At 37.6% G+C, this 16,732-nt stretch overlaps 1 protein-coding gene and 1 pseudogene across 2 annotated transcripts in view; one reads left to right on the forward strand and one right to left on the reverse strand.

Moving 5' to 3' along the window:
- Nucleotides 1-8,969: 8,969 nt before the first annotated feature.
- Nucleotides 8,970-11,956, reverse strand: LOC127633496 (probable endonuclease 4; annotated as a pseudogene).
- A 4,455-nt stretch (nt 11,957-16,411) lies between these two features.
- The window catches only part of LOC127633319 (trinucleotide repeat-containing gene 6B protein-like), a 32,360-nt gene continuing 32,039 nt past the window's right edge, over nt 16,412-16,732 (forward strand). For both annotated transcript variants that reach the window (XM_052112353.1, XM_052112354.1), the window contains exon 1: nt 16,412-16,664. The gene's annotated coding sequence lies outside the window, so the exon portion shown is untranslated. The remainder of the gene's footprint in view (nt 16,665-16,732) is intronic.

Raw genomic sequence — 16,732 nt, forward strand, 5'->3', positions numbered from 1 at the left:
AGAATAGGTTTTTTTTTTTGCCTCAGTGTTTATTTATTTATTTATTTTTACAAAAAACCTTTTGTACTCAATATTGTTGTAGACAATCATCTGATCAAGATCACATCTGATTTCCACAACTCATGTTGTCTGAAGTTATATGTATACTGAATGTTCTTGGACAGATATTTTATCAATGCTTTGTCATTGAACGATCCAAAAACACACTGCAGTACAGCCAATTGAAGAGACTGTAAGAGACTATCCCTCACAGCCTCACTGTCATTCCCGTCAAATATCAAATATGGCATGTGAATGCCATCAATGGAAAATTAAAAACAATGTTGTAAAGGTTAAAAAAGTCAGTTCACATGATCAAAGATACCTTATTTGAGGAATACCAGTGTCAGATAAAAAGACCACTTCATAAAAACATGATCTCTTAAAAACTGCATCTAGTTTGTGTTCTACGTAAGCATTCTAGGGTTAAATGCAGAAAATATTAAGAATATTTTCAATCATGGGCTCCGTTTTGATATTCCAGTGGATTTTTAGAATAGTGTTTTACAAGCTTACTGAATCAAAGTGCTATTTCAGTCCTTATTGTAGCAACTTGTTAGTAACTTAAGTATTTTATTTATTTTTTTTTTAAACAGCAGTTTTAAAATTCACATTTGAGTTATGACTGTATGTTTGATGTGAAATAAAAAAGCTATGCATTTGAAAGGAAAGACAGACATAGTGATATCACAAGAAAGCAGATGTTACAGGTTTAAAAAAACAGGTGGATAATATAAGTGAAAGGGATAAGAATCGAGAGCACTTTAAAGTAGCGAGGGTAGAAGGAAGGTTGGTGGAGGCTGGGGAAAGGGGCTAGTAAAACCGGATGAATATTTCCCGGTGTAAAAGGACGTCTCTTCAGGAAATTACTTTCACACAGGTTACAAAGCTTGCCAAGGTCTAAACACTGTCAGCATTTCTCTCAGAACAATGTAATTCACATAGAAAAGAATGGAAACTATTATCAAAGATTTAGTGCTTCTATACTGTAATACTGTCTGTCGGTAATGCCAATATGATGGCCCACATATTAAAAACACAGTAAAATTTAAGGAGTAAACAAGCAGTTGAGAACTTATTTTAAGGTTTTTTGCTGTTTTGGAGCTTTGAAATAAGAGATTCACATTGGAATCAATGCTGTAAATGATTAACTTGCTGACCATTACTCAACTGTCAAAACTCAAAATTCTGTCTGCCTTGGTTTAATAATCTCTTTCCTTATCTACACCTCCCTTTCCATTTCTGAAGTATAAAGTATGTGGGATACAGACTGTCAAGACACAACAATCTGCCATTTCTTGTCACGCTCTCAAATTGCTACATTCTAACAGATATTTTTCATATTTCTCTATTCAATTGTTGCACCAAGGCACAGACACTTAACCCAGCGCTCAGATCTCCTGTTTAAGCTCCATTAGGAAATGGAAAGGAGCATTGACTTGGGTTATGAAAGCCAGATGTTGCCATCTTAGAAGTCAAGCATTTTTCTTGTCTTTCTGTGTGTGCGTGGGTGTCGAGTGGTGTGGAGGAGGGTGAGAATGGAGTATTTAATATGACGGTCTGGGGCTGTTATTGGGTTTTGCTCTGTGATATTAATCCAGAAACTAAAGATTGTGCATTTTTCGACCTTACATACTGAACGAATTTCATTTAGGATAAAGAAAAATATAATTTATTAATTTTATAAGTGCATAAGAAGTCATACTCCTGACTCCACCTGCTTTCTCAACACTAATTAACATACCCTTTTCTTGGCATATGGCACTTTGGAATGGTGGGTGCGATGAAACTGGGGTGGAGGTGTAGCCCAAAAAATTTGTTTGGACTATGTCCGTGCTTCCGTGAATTCTGCACTGTCAGGAAGTGTGACTTGGCTCAGACAATAGGCAATTGTGAGCCTGTGTCTGAGCTAGCAGGAAACTCAGCATGCACACACACACACACATACACAAACAAACACACACATACAGTGTCAAAGTCACCTTAGTGGGTTAAAACAGTCGCTATGAAGACAAAGATCTGCCTGTCCCATTGCCTTTGTAAACTTTGTATCTTTTCACAGTCCACTGTTTGCTTTCCTCTGCAGATCCCATGGAAAATGCCAGACTGTTCCCTAATCCTGAATCTATCTGCTTGATGTGTCAAAACGGGAAGACATCCCATTTATTTAACTATGTGTGCTTTTACTTAGTTTAGCCTGATTTTAGAGTATGTCCAAGGGCATTAGAAAAAAATCACAGGTCAAGAGAGTGTGTCCAGAGCTCTAAGGAATGTTGCAGACTGACCTCTAAAACCCTCTGTGCATTTGTGTGTCCACGCCTTGCTTGTCTGCACTCACAAACATTGGTGCAGCTATCCTTATTAGGACTCTCCATAGACATAATGATTTTTATACTGTATGAACTGTAGATTATATCCCCCAACCCTAAACCTAACCCTCACAAAAAACTTTCTGTATTTTTATATTTTCAATAAAACATAGTTTAGTGTGTTTTTAAGCAATCTGAATTATGGGGACACTAGAAATGTCCTCATAAACAACATTTATAGCATAATACCCTTGTAATTACCAGTTTGTAACCTACAAAAAAAATGTCCTCGTAAACCACCCAAACCAGCCCACACACACACACACACACACACACACACACACACACACACACACACACACACACACACACACACACACAAAAGATCTGAAATCTTTCCCTTTGGCTTTTGACAAACACTAGAAAAACAGCTTAAGAACAACACCTTAAAGAGTATACTTTCTAAAACAAATAAATGGACCATTGTGTCCTCACATATCCTTCAGTATTTAACTATTAGCATCTCTGTGAATTGCAAATAAATGTTTGTGTCTGTCTGAGTATACATGGGGTTTCTAGTCTGTTTCTCTTGGATTCTTTTGCCTGTGCATCTGAAGTCTGTGCACGATTCACAGTGTAATTACCCTTGTGGTGTGGTAGGGGTGGGATCTTAATGGTAGAGTGTATATTTGTGTCAGTGAGGGCATACAGCCTGGAAGCAGTTTGGCAGTTTTTATACAGCAAGGACATTTTAAAGTGATAGATAGCATGGTGGAATATCTGAACATGTGTGATTGGAGCAGTGGGGGTTTGAGTTTCAGCTATATGAATGCATTTGCTGTTAATAGACTACTGCAAAACTTGCCAAGTTAAACTTGACCCTGGAACTCCAGACAAGGTTGAACTTCTCAAAACCTGTCAAGAACATGTCCAGGCCATATTTCACCCCAAAATTAAAAGAAAGAAATAAGAACCCCATTTTAGGATTATTACAATATTTTCCTTTGTGACCATATTTTCATGACACGTCTCCCCAATTCTAATAACCGTAATGCAAAATATACTGTTAAGTGAAAATATTATGATGCATGTGTAAAAGTAGAGGATTTAATCATTGTAGTATTTCCTGTACTTATTTAAATGATGATTTAAATAAAACAAATATATTATAGTTATGGGAATCACTATCAGTTTTGGGTGTAATCTGATTACAAAGTAATTAGTTACTGAATTCTAATTCTTTTTCAGTAAATGTGTAACACGTTACATTTTAAATTCTTGTAGTCAGATTCCAATTATTGACCTTTGTGGCAGGGCGGAGGGCGGGGCCGGGTCGTGATCCTACACACCTGGTCCCGTCCTCCGACCTGCCACAACCTTTTATTAATTTAACTATTTCTAAGTACATTACTATAGTGTAACAAAACTTTTTAATAATATTATGTATGCTATATTTAAAACATGAATTATGTTCATATGTATGTCCGTTTGCTTGTGCCCCCTTACGCATCATTATGAGGGAGAAATGTGTGGTGCTGAGTGTGACTTGTGTGTCACTGTGAACAAATTTGTTGAACTAACAACTAAAAGTAACTTGTAACTAAATAAATAAAGTAATTTTTAATGTGATTACTTTTCAATTAAGTTATCAGCAAAGTAATCTAATTACAATGTAAGAGAATTCATTATTAGTAATCTATAGTGGACTACTTTTTTGAGTAATTTACCAAGCTCTGATCACTATTGAGAATAATTGGGATTACGGTTAAACAAAATTCTTGTTTTTTTTTCCTTTTTGATTTTAGGGTCGACCTGGACACGTTTTTGTGATATTTATCCAGAAATCTATTGAGCTGTATTATTAACGCTGCATCATAATATCTATCTGCATCCTTACACAGAAATTTAGGGAAAACAAATACAGTATCTCTCAAAAGTGAATACACCCCTCACAGTTTTTTAAATATTTGATTATATCTTTTCATGTGACAACACTGAAGAAATGACACTTTGCTACAATGTTAAGTAGTGAGTGTACAGCTTGTATAACCATGTAAATTTGCTGTCCCCTCAAAATAACTCAACATACAGCCATTAATGTCTAAACCGCTGGCAACAAAAGTGAGTACACCCTTAAGTGAAAATGTCCAAATTGGGCCCAAAGTGTCAATATTTTGTGTGGCCACCATTATTTTCCAGCACTGCTTTAACCCTCTTGGGCATGGAGTTCACCAGAGCTTCACAGGTTGCCACTGGAGTCCTCTTCCACTCATGACGACATCACGGAGCTGGTGGATGTTAGAGACCTTGTGCTCCTCCACCTTCCGTTTGAGGATGCCCCACAGATGCTCAATAGGGTTTAGGTCTGGAGACATGCTTGGGCAGTCCCTCACCTTCACCCTCAGCTACTTTAGCAAGGCAGTGGTCATCTTGGAGGCGTGTTTGGGGTCGTTATCATCCTGGAATACTGCCCTGCGGCCCAGTCTCCAAAGGGAGGGGATCATGCTCTGCTTCAGTATGTCACAGTACATATTGGCATTCATGGTTCCCTCAATGAACTGTAGCTCCCCAGTGCCGGCAGCACTCATGCAGCCCCACACCATGACACTCTCACCACCATGCTTGACTGTAGGCAAGACACACTTGTCTTTGTACTCCTCACCTGGTTTGTACCACACATGCTTGACACCATCTGAACCAAATAAGTTTATCTTCGTCTCATCAGACCACAGGACATGGTTCCAGTAATCCATGTCCTTAGTCTGCTTGTCTTCAGCAAACTGTTTGCGGGCTGTCTTTTACATCATCTTTAGAAGAGGCTTCCTTCTGGGATGACAGCCATGCAGACCAATTTGATGCAGTGTGCAGCGTATGGTCTGAGCACTGACAGGCTGACCCCTCACCCCTTCAACCTCTGCAGCAATGCTGGCAGCATTCATGCGTCTATTTCCCAAAGACAACCTCTGGATATGACGCTGAGCACGTGCACTCAACTTCTTTGGTCGACCATGGCGAGGCCTTTTCTGAGTGGAACCTGTCCTGTTAAACCGCTGTATGGTCTTGGCCACCATGCTGCAAATCAGTGTCAGGGTCTTGGCGATCTTCTTATAGCCCAGGCCATCTTTATGTAGAGCAACAGTTCTTTTTTTCAGATCCTCAGAGAGTTCTTTGCCATGAGGTGCCATGTTGAACTTCCAGTGACCAGTATAAGGGAGTGTGAGAGCACCTGAGACCTTGTAACGCTAACAAGTCACATGACACCAGGGAGGAAAAATGGCTAATTGGGCCCAATTTGGACATTTACACTTAGGGGTTTACAAGCTGTACACTCACTACTTTACACTGTAGCAAAGTGTCATTTCTTCAGTGTTGTCACATGAAAGATATAATCAAATATTTACAAAAATGTGAGGGGTGTACTCACTTTTGTGAGATACTGTGTTCACAGACAGACAGGCACAATCTGGTTATTGTGTGGTCACCAGAGCAAAAGAGCCCTTGGAGGACCAGGATGGAGCCTGTGGCTGCTGTGTGTGAAGGCCTGTCACTCTGTGGCTCTATGCCCAGCCACCACTCTGGAAAATTCATTGGTAAGGGTCAGCAGCGGAGAGGAAGTTGAAGCCATATACATATACAGCCATTTTACTAAATTCACCATTAAACCTCCCTGTTTTTGCAGAAGATTGCAAGTAACTTACAAGCTATCGGTAGAATTTACAAGGAATGCATATTAATTTGGTTCCACATGTTGAATAAATGTGCTGTTTCTTGCCTTCATTTTTTCTTGCTGACAAAAAGAATGTTGTTTGGCTGTCTGGTGATATGTGAAGTTGTGATAAATTCTGAAGAACAACAGACTGTGTTGTCTATAGATTTTACTAATTTGGCTGAGGCACACAGGCTGTTGATGTGATGCTTTGCTAAGCCTGTTGTCAACACTAACAACTGCTTACCAAAACAGAGACATTTACTGTTCTTTCAAGTCCTGCTGGCCGATTCAGGACACCCAACTGTGCTGTTAATTTCACACAGCCAAACAAAAACTGTCACAGACCCCCTTGGGATTTAAAAAAAATAAAAAAATGTAAATCAAAAAAGGTTTTTTCTCGCAGATCCTGATAAATGTGTGATATAGGGTTAGCCACTGTATAAACAGTAACATCTGACATCAAGTGAATGCCCAACCCATGCTTAGCAGGAGTTTTACAGCCTCAAATTGTTTGTTCTTCTTTGACTGTGCCTTTAGCTATATTAATGGTAATACTCTATAAATTAGACAACACTGGACTGACACCTATATATATATATATATATATATATATATATATATATATATACTGTATATATACTGTATATATATATAATGTTAAGCTTCATTTAGCAAACAAAGACAAAAACAAAAAAACAAGATGTTGGAGTGGTGGCTGCTGGAAATGCGGCATCTAGATTTGGTCAAAAATGACTATTTTCAAATATAATGTTTTTTACATCAGTAATTTCCTGACTATAATTTGTGCTCAGTTGAATGCCACTTTGGTGAATTAAAGTACCAATATACTGGCAGCCGAATAATGTACAGATTTTTCCGTTTCGAAAGGAAATTGGTTACCATGTTACCATGGAGACATAGCACGTGTGGAGGCTTCATGCCATCCACCGTGGCATTCACGCACAACTCACCATGCACCCCACCGAGAGTGAACCACATTATAGTGAACACGAGGTGGTTACCCCATGTGACTCTACCTTCCCTAGCAACCGGTCCAATTTGGTTGCTTTGGAGACCTGGCTGGAGTAACTCAGCACACCCTGGGATTCTAAATTGTGAACTCCATGGGTGGTAGTCAGCATCAATACTCGCTGAGCTACCCAGGCCCACTGGATGTTATGGATCTTAACCCCATTGAGCTTTTGTGGGATCAGCTAGACTGTAAGGTGCATGAGAAGAGCCACATCTATGGCAAGTGCTACAGGAAGCGTGGGGTGAAATGTCACATATATATACAGTATATCCATAACAACAGAGTATGAATGTGACAATGGATGCAACTATTGAGGTCTACTTAGAGGTGACACTAAGGTTATATTAGTCAAAATTGCACATTTAACACCAGTTAGGGGGTAGCATACCTTTTCCATTCCAATTCTTGGGATTGCTGCTGTGGCAAGAGCAAGCTGCGCTTGATTGTTCTGGATTGAAAATCAAAATAATAACTTGTGTGCTGGATTTTTTATTTTTTAATTTATGTGGTGGAAACAGGCATAAAACCATTTCCCTTTTGTCATAATTCGAAGTTAAAGTATTTAACACAATTATAACAGACTCCCTAACCGCGTTTTATACCTCAGGCTCTATTAATTAACTTTAATAATGCCAAGTTGTTTAATTTCACGTAAAATCTATGAGAGGAAAACAATGAGATCTGGAAACATTTGTTGTGCCATATGTGAACCAAACGTTTTATCCCCTTGATGAATCAGAGAAAGAAACAGAGAGAAGTTTCAAAGTGAAACATTATATACAAAAACAAATTCATTCATATATTGTCTTATGGTTATATTTCAAAATGTCTGGTTGGCCCTGTTGTTTATTGAGAACTTCCTGAGTGATATTTCCTGTGGGCTGGCACAGAGTAGGACATTCCAATGCAAACCACCTTTGTCTTCCTGTATAAATTCACACTCTGAAACATGCTCCCTGCCTTTCTACTGCTGCTTTGAATGTCTTAGTCAACATCTATATTACAATTAGGGTGGCAAAATACTGTGTTTTAAGCTTGCTAAAGTCCGAAAAGAAGATTGTGAAAAACTCAGGTGAAAGGATCTCAGATATAAGGGCTTCATCCTTACAGATGGCAGCCTTACTAAAAATGGAGGCGTCGTGTTTATTGCAATACTGCATGTGGCATTTTTGTGTGGTCCAGCTAATGGTGGACTGTGCGAAGTGTGGAGCTTGAGCAGCTAGGCTTGGAGGTACTAGGGATAAAGGTAAACAAGTTAAGGTAATTCCCTTCAAGTGACAGTCAAGTTATTGTAGAGTGTAGGCAAAATATGTACAACTAAAAGTGCCACAATTGTGAGCAAGAATATTTTCAGTGAAAGCAACAGACTGGCATGCACAATAAACAGGCTTACAGAGCCTGACTAGATGACGCTCCGGGCACGTTTCAATATCCTAGGTCCAGGCTCCCTCTAATGGCAAAAAATGTGGTTAATAACTCCATAATCTTCAGTCTTATGATATGATAGTTCAAAACGGTTATAACAACTGCAGATATCAAAATGTTTAGACTAAAATTAACTTAATAGCTCATTTATCTCGAAAAGACACAGAAGACTTGTCATACACACAAACGTGATATGATTTGTCTTAGAAGCAATGAGAACAGCAACAGAACAAAACAAAAAAACAATGTAATCTTTTAAGTAAACTTATTCTCAAATAGAGACCTTGTTAAAGGCTCAGTTAATGAGGATGCAATATGACAAATGCTGTGCAATTCAAATGTTTATTATGCTTCAGCAATAATAACTCTGCCAAGGAAGATCCAGCAGTTTCCTAATGCCTACTGAACAAGCAATGGATCAGTTTCAGATTGTACCCAGGAAACGTCTAATTCTTCACTTTTTTCCACAAAAGGAGTAAAAGAGCTCTATCTGTTTAGCATACTCACATCCTGGGCTAAGTAGAGAAAATGCACATAAAATAAATGTTATTGTTGTAGTGAAGCTGTTCTTTTAATTCACAATAAAATTTTGATTTTCCACCCTAAAATCAGAGGGATATCCAGTCAAGGCTCATTCACAATTTCTCGGAAAGCAGTAATACCTATTTGGCCATGCCCAATGTCTTCATTTCAATCCAGAAGGGCAGCCTAATTTTTCTTTTAAAGAAAAATTACCTAATCTCAAAAGGAGTGTTAGCAAGGCTCATATTCATATCGGCTACGCCTTGTCACACTGCCATCATGTTACAAACAACATTCTGTCATTATACAACCAATTACAGCAATATTGATAATGTTATTACATATGCAAATCTCAGCAGTATTGATTGGTTCAATATAATGTGGCATACATTTTGAGTCATTTAGATGAACTGCTTTCAAATAATGCAATCCATCCAAGCAATTTAATTCATCAAGCATATTCTTCAATCTTTCAGCTGGTGAAATGTCATACCCTACACATAACAGTTTCATCTTAAATATTTTACAGATGCTATCGGCAGATCTGTTTTGAAGAAAGTTTCACTACAACATGTAATTTAAAGTAAGATGATAATTTTGATCTTTCGATCATGGATCAAACATATATATTTTCCAAAGTAATTATATAATACTTTATAATATATTTTACAAAGTAATTGGTAATATTCACAATTCCTGCAACAAAAGCATGGCCAGTGTCCAGACACACTATGATACGTATCTTGTCACAACCAATCTATTATGCTTTCGCCCAGTGCTGCCCTGACCACTCATATTTTCAAGCACTATTGGAAAAAAAAGAAAGAAAGAAAGAAAAAGAAAGGGCATAGTGTAATTAAAGTACAGCTGTGGCCAAAAATATTGGCACCCTTGGTAAATATGAGCAAAGAAGGCTGTGGGAAAAAAAATTTGCATTGATTTTCCTTTTGATCTTTCATTAAAAAAAATAAAAATAAAATCACAAAAATCTAACCTTTAATTGAAGTAAAACAATTAAAACAGGGGAAATATCTATATATTAAATCAGTATTTTTCTCCAAAATGCATTGGCCATAATTATTGGCACTCTTTTATTCAATACTTTTTGCAGCCTCCCTTTGCCAAGATAACAGCTCTGAGTCTTCTCTTATAATGCCTAATGAGGTTGGAGAACACATGGCAATGGATCTGAGACAATTCCTCCACACAGAATCCACACAGAATCTCAGGTCAGGGGACTGGGATGGCCATGGCAGAACCTTGATTCTGTGGTAAATGAGCCATTAATTTGATATTTGTTTTGGATTATTGTACTGCTGAAAGATCCAACCATGGCCCATGTTAAGCTTTCTGGCAGGGGCAGCCAGGTTTTTATTTTTTATCTGTTGGTATATGATAGAGTCCATGATGCCATGTATCTGAACAAGATGTCCAGGACCTCTGGCATAAAAACAGCCCCACAACATTAAAGATCCAGCACCACATTTAACTGTGGGAATTGGGTACTTCTTCATCTCTGTGTGCACCAAACCCATCTCTGGTGTTTGCTGCCAAAAAGCTCTTTTTTGTTTCATCTGACCATAGAACCCGGTCACATTGAAGTTTCAGTAGTGTCTGCCTGTCTGGCAAACTGAAGATGCTTGAGTTTGTTGTTGGATGAGAGCAGAGATGAGAAGACCACCCAAACAACTTGTGGTGATCTAGGTGTTGTCTTTTTTTTCTGACCCCAAGACCCATCTAATTTCTGCAAATATTTGTGTACTGTAAATATTTAATATACTGGAAATCAGCTATTTTAAAACAGCTATGGTCATAGGCATTAAAAATCAGCATTGTTTAGTTGACCAGTAATGATGGCAGGGGTTTGCTTGTGTGCATGGTTAATAGCTTGGGCAATTTTCTCAATGCACTGCTCAGGGCTGGAGTCTATAGAAACCTCAGGGTGAAAGTTAAACTGGCTGATGCCCAGTGCACTGCAGCGACTCAACTCATCCACAAGCATGGCCTGGCTCTTACTGAACATCTGGATCACAAGACAGAGCCGATTGACATCCTTATAAACAAACATATGCAGCCCGGATTAGCAAGGTATAAGGTAAATAATACAAATGCAGATTTATTTTGACTTAATAAACTAAGCTGTATTTTAAAATATACCAATATTGTAGCTTTTTCTTTAAATATTCAGCATTTGGTGAATGTACACAGCCACCATGTGTACAATCAGTGTACAGACCTTCTTTGGGGAGCCGCAGTTCATCAAATAAGATCCATGTGGCAGGATGTGCATCAGCTCGAAGCCATGTACAGCACAGGCTTCCTGAAATTTAACTGCAGCAGCTGGATAGAGGGCAGGTCTGGTCCAGGAGCGCTGAGCAAAAGCGTGAACTCCTATGCCCACACTTGCTTCAACTGCTTTCCATATTCCTCCTTAATAATATGTAAAAGAACATGTGTTCAACACAAAATCTGCATATAAAATAAAGCATATTTGCTCATCTGTTATTTATGAGTTCCCATATATTGTTTTGTTTCCCTTTATCTTCCTTTTCAGTGTCATTTCTTCTTCTCTTGTGCTGCCATCTGATGGTTCTGCATCATAATTGTTGAAGCTCGTTTGTTTCAGTAACATCCTCTTGTTTTTTGTTTCTTCTCACATTTCCTTCCTGGGTCCATATTAAAAGAAAATTGTGGTTAGATATTAACATTTTTCATTTAGCAGATGCTTTTATCTAAAGCGACTTACAAATGAGGAATACAACGGAAGCGATTCATCCTAAGAAGGCAGTAATAAAAGAAGTGCTGTATTACAAAGCTACATTTTTTACAAAAGCACAAGTATAAGAGACAGTGGTAAAAGAATGCATTGAGAATTAGTTTTTATTTTAAAACGTGTTATTGTATTAGTAGGATTAGGTCAAGTGTTCACAACCATTTTTGTTATAATCGAAACCATGTCAACAATAATGTGGTAAATCCCTGTTCATTCCTAATAGACCTTATTCATGCTAGCGCCATCCTTGATTTTTAATGGGAAAGATAACGAGGCTGTGAGGGATAGATGTGCAGACTCGTCAATGGCACAAACGGTATAAAGCTTCTGGATACTTTTAACAACTCAAGTTGTCTGGAGTTCTTTAGAATGTTCTTGGACAGATATTTGATCAATGTTTTGTCTGTGGAACGATCCAGAAACACTTTAAACTGCAGTACAGCCCACTGAAGAGTCTGTAAGTCTATCCCTCACAGCCTCGCTCTCATTCCCATTAAAAATCAAAGATGGCGCTAGCGTGAATAAGGTATATTCCTGACATTATTGATCTGACATTAAAGGTGCACTGCAATCAGTATATATATATATATATATATATATATAGGGCTGTCAATCGATTCAAATTTTTAATCGAATTAATTACATGGTGTCCCAATTAATTAATAACGATTAATCGCATATACAATTATTTGCCCCTTATATAACAATAACTCAATATATAATGATTATACATATTTATATCAATATATAATTATACATAGTTATCTTTAAATATAAAAATATATATATATATATATATATATATATATATATATATATATATATATATATATATATATAAAATACAAATATTCAGATAATTACAATGCATTACATTCCTGTAGCAGAAGAGTTAATCATTGATAAGGCCATACTAAAAGCGGCTTTAGAATACAATGTATTGTTTACTACCATATTATTGATCATAAGTCAATCATTGGCATACAGTTCACAGCAATCCATTTCACAAGTCAATTTGTTAATCAGTTGGAGATTTATTATGAGGGCTTGTTTAAGGACCCATCAATTTACACCTACGTCAGACATGCTTGTGTTGTGTCTTGGGTGCGTTGTGTCATAAACATAAAATGTTTAGGTCACTGTGTCAAGTTAAATATAGTTTAATACACAATCTTTAAACATCTTGAGATCCCTGCACTCCTTCAAGTGTTTTGAACGCAAGAATGTAACGCATGTTTGTGTTGTTCTGCCTACTGAAGTGTTTTCTTCACTGTATAAACTGTGTGTTGCTCATACAGCTGAAATTTCACTTACTGCCCTCTGGAATAAACAGGTGGTACTACAAGCTTGCATTTCTCAGGAATCTTCCTTATTATGGGCATGCAATTAATTGCGTAATTTTTTTTTACGCATACGTTTTTTGTCAAATTAATCGCACTGAATTAACACGTTAAATCAACAGCCCTAATATATATATATATATATATATATATATATATATATATATATATATATATAGACTCACCTAAAGGATTATTAGGAACACCATACTAATACTGTGTTTGACCCCTTTCAGCCTTCAGAACTGCCTTAATTCTACGTGGCATTGATTCAACAAGGTGCTTAAAGCATTCTTCAGAAATGTTGGCCCATATTGATAGGATAGCATCTTGCAGTTGATGGAGATTTGTGGGATGCACATCCAGGGCACGAAGCTCCCGTTCCACCACATCCCAAAGATGCTCTATTGGGTTGAGATCTGGTGACTGTGGGGCCATTTTAGTACAGTGAACTCATTGTCATGTTCAAGAAACCAATTTGAAATGATTCGAGCTTTGTGACATGGTGCATTATCCTGCTGGATGTAGCCATCAGAGGATGGGTACATGGTGGACATAAAGGGATGGATATGGTCAGAAACAATGCTCAGGTAGGCCGTGGCATTTAAACAATGCCCAATTGGCACTAAGGGGCCTAAAGTGTGCCAAGAAAACATCCCCCACACCATTACACCACCACCACCAGCCTGCACAGTGGCAACAAGGCATGATGGATCCATGTTCTCATTCTGTTTACGCCAAATTCTGACTCTACCATCTGAATGTCTCAACAGAACTCGAGACTCATCAGACCAGGCAACATTTTTCCAGTCTTCAACTGTCCAATTTTGGTGAGCTCTTGCAAATTGTAGCCTCTTTTTCCTATTTGTAGTGGAGATGAGTGGTACCCGGTGGGGTCTTCTGCTGTTGTAGCCCATCCGCCTCAAGGTTGTGCGTGGTGTGGCTTCACAAATGCTTTGCTGCATACCTCGGTTGTAACGAGTGGTTATTTCAGGCAAAGTTGCTCTTCTATCAGCTTGAATCAATCGGCCCATTCTCCTCTGACCTCTAGCATCAACAAGGCATTTTCGCCCACAGGACTGCCGCATACTGGATGTTTTTCCCTTTTCACACCATTCTTTGTAAACCCTAGAAATGGTTGTGCGTGAAAATCCCAGTAAATGAGCAGATTGTGAAATACTTTTTACAGATTGTGAAGTCTGGCACCAACAACCATGCCAAGCTCAAAATTGCTTAAATCACCTTTCTTTCCCATTCTGACATTCAGTTTGGAGTTCAGGAGATTGTCTTGACCAGGACCACACCCCTAAATGCACTGAAGCAACTGCCATGTGATTGGTTGATTAGATAATTGCATTATTAATGATGATATTTCAAGTTGATCATTGATCGATCAATTCAATTGTCACACATTATACATACGAAATTATTTATTTTTCACATATACATACATTTCTGCATATACATGGTGAAATTATTTAATTTTCACATATCCCAGCTGGGGTCAGAGTGCAGGGTCAGCCATGATACGGCGCCCCTGGAGCAGATTGGTTTATGGGCCTTGCTCAAGGGCCCAACAGTGGTATCTTGGTGGTGTCTTGAACCCCTGACCTTCTGGTCAGTAACCCAGAGCCTTAACCGCTGAGCCACCACTGCCCTTAATTAATGAGAAATTGAACAGGTGTTCCTAATAATCCTTTAGGTGAGTGTGTGTGTATATATATATATGTAATTTATTATTATTTCGTCTTGGACTTACACTGACACGTAGGGGCATGGATGCAGTGATGCCATTGTAGAAATTCATTATTCACTGTCAGCCATGATTAATTCAATCTAATTGTGAAAGTGATCAATTACAGGAAGGTAACTGAGAAGGAATATTCCAGGTTCAATATAAATTAAGCAATCAACAGCATTTGTGAAAAATTTTTGATTACCACAACATTTATTTTGACTTACTCCTCGCTTTGTTTAAAAAAAAAGAAATCTGGGTTACAGTAAGACGCTTGAATGGTAAGTGAATGGGGCCAATTTTTGAATGTTAAAATATTCAAAATTCTAGCCACAAGACATAAACAATATGTGTCTAAACAGGATTTTAGTGTGATAAAATCACTTAATAACCCTTCCAGTGTAAAGTTATAGCCAATTTTACAAGTTTCTAGCCATGACGATGTAAGGTCAACAAACATTAAAGCCACATTCACTTTCACTGAAAGTGCCTCACTGTAACCTCGATTTATCAAGGTCAAACAAATACATTTTTATTGAAGATTGATTTAGCAACATAATATGTGTGAAAAGAAATAATATCGTAAGGTTGTTTCGATTAAGGTTCCATTAAAAAAAGTGGCGAGAGAGGGAACTAGGGTAAAAGGCTCCCTCACTTGGGGTAAAAGGGCCTATAGGGGGTATAAAGTGATGGGGCAATAGTTATAGGGCACAATTGGTCAACTTTGAATAAATCTGAGCCAGCAAGATGCTTTTTTGAGTAACAATTTAAGATGATGATTACTCAAAATAACTTCTTCAGAAAAAAGTTAACCATTTCCTGTTAATTTCAAACACATTTGGCATTTTTTTACATCTCAAGTGATCAATAAACAAACTAATCTCTATTATGATTGGATCAGCCAACTTTGAACATTTCTCAGAACAAATCTATTCGCCCCACTTAAAAAACAAAACAATGTGTTAAATAGGGGCCTTTAGCCCTTGCAACAGGGGGCTTTTTACCCCATAAACTATCCTTACACTTATTGGACAGTTATTTTTTTTAAATTTAATGACCTTAAACAAAACTGAAAATTATAAATAAGTATTTTGTCTCAAAATAAATTTTCGTTAGCTACATAAATCTGCAACATTTTACAAAATAATAAAAATAAACAAAATAAACCTTTAGACATTACACGCAAAAAAATCTCATGGATCAGAGTCATTTTCCAGTGTATAGTGACAAACAGGTGTTTAGGGATTTGCTGTGGTAGTTTTGTTGCTATTTAGTGCTTTGGGTGATAATAAAAGCAAAGGAGCCTTTAGCCCCGTTATACTTTGAAGTGACAAACTAGTAGCCCTCTAACTGATGATCCCATGAGAATCAATATGTGATCTTAAGCGCAACGAGCAAACAATCGAAAGAGATACATCTAAAAAATTATGTTTTTATGATTAAAACAGGCAAGTAATGGACTTTTAATATTGAATGTCAAAAATCTCCCTCGACAGATCTTCCGTCAGATCTGTCCAGACCAGACACACACAGTCATACTGAGCAGTAAAATGGCCGATCGTCAACCAACTGACTTCACAGCGCTTTAAACAGAGATTCCGACACTTTCGTTTACATGATCGTATTCCATATTTAAAAACTAGCATTATAGAAGGAGTGGTTCCATGACTAGCTCTTAGACCTTGATGGAGTGTTGTATTTCACGTTGCCTCAAAACCCCGAATTTCGCACTTATGCACTTTAGCTTGAAGACTCGCTGCAGTGCATGTAATTCCTGAGGTAAGTGCTTTGTTTTAAAGAGCAAATAATATATATTGACGTTTTATACTTGTGCATTTGAATGGCTT

Source organism: Xyrauchen texanus, chromosome 40 (genome assembly GCF_025860055.1).
Source record: "Xyrauchen texanus isolate HMW12.3.18 chromosome 40, RBS_HiC_50CHRs, whole genome shotgun sequence".
NCBI lineage: Eukaryota > Metazoa > Chordata > Actinopteri > Cypriniformes > Catostomidae > Xyrauchen > Xyrauchen texanus.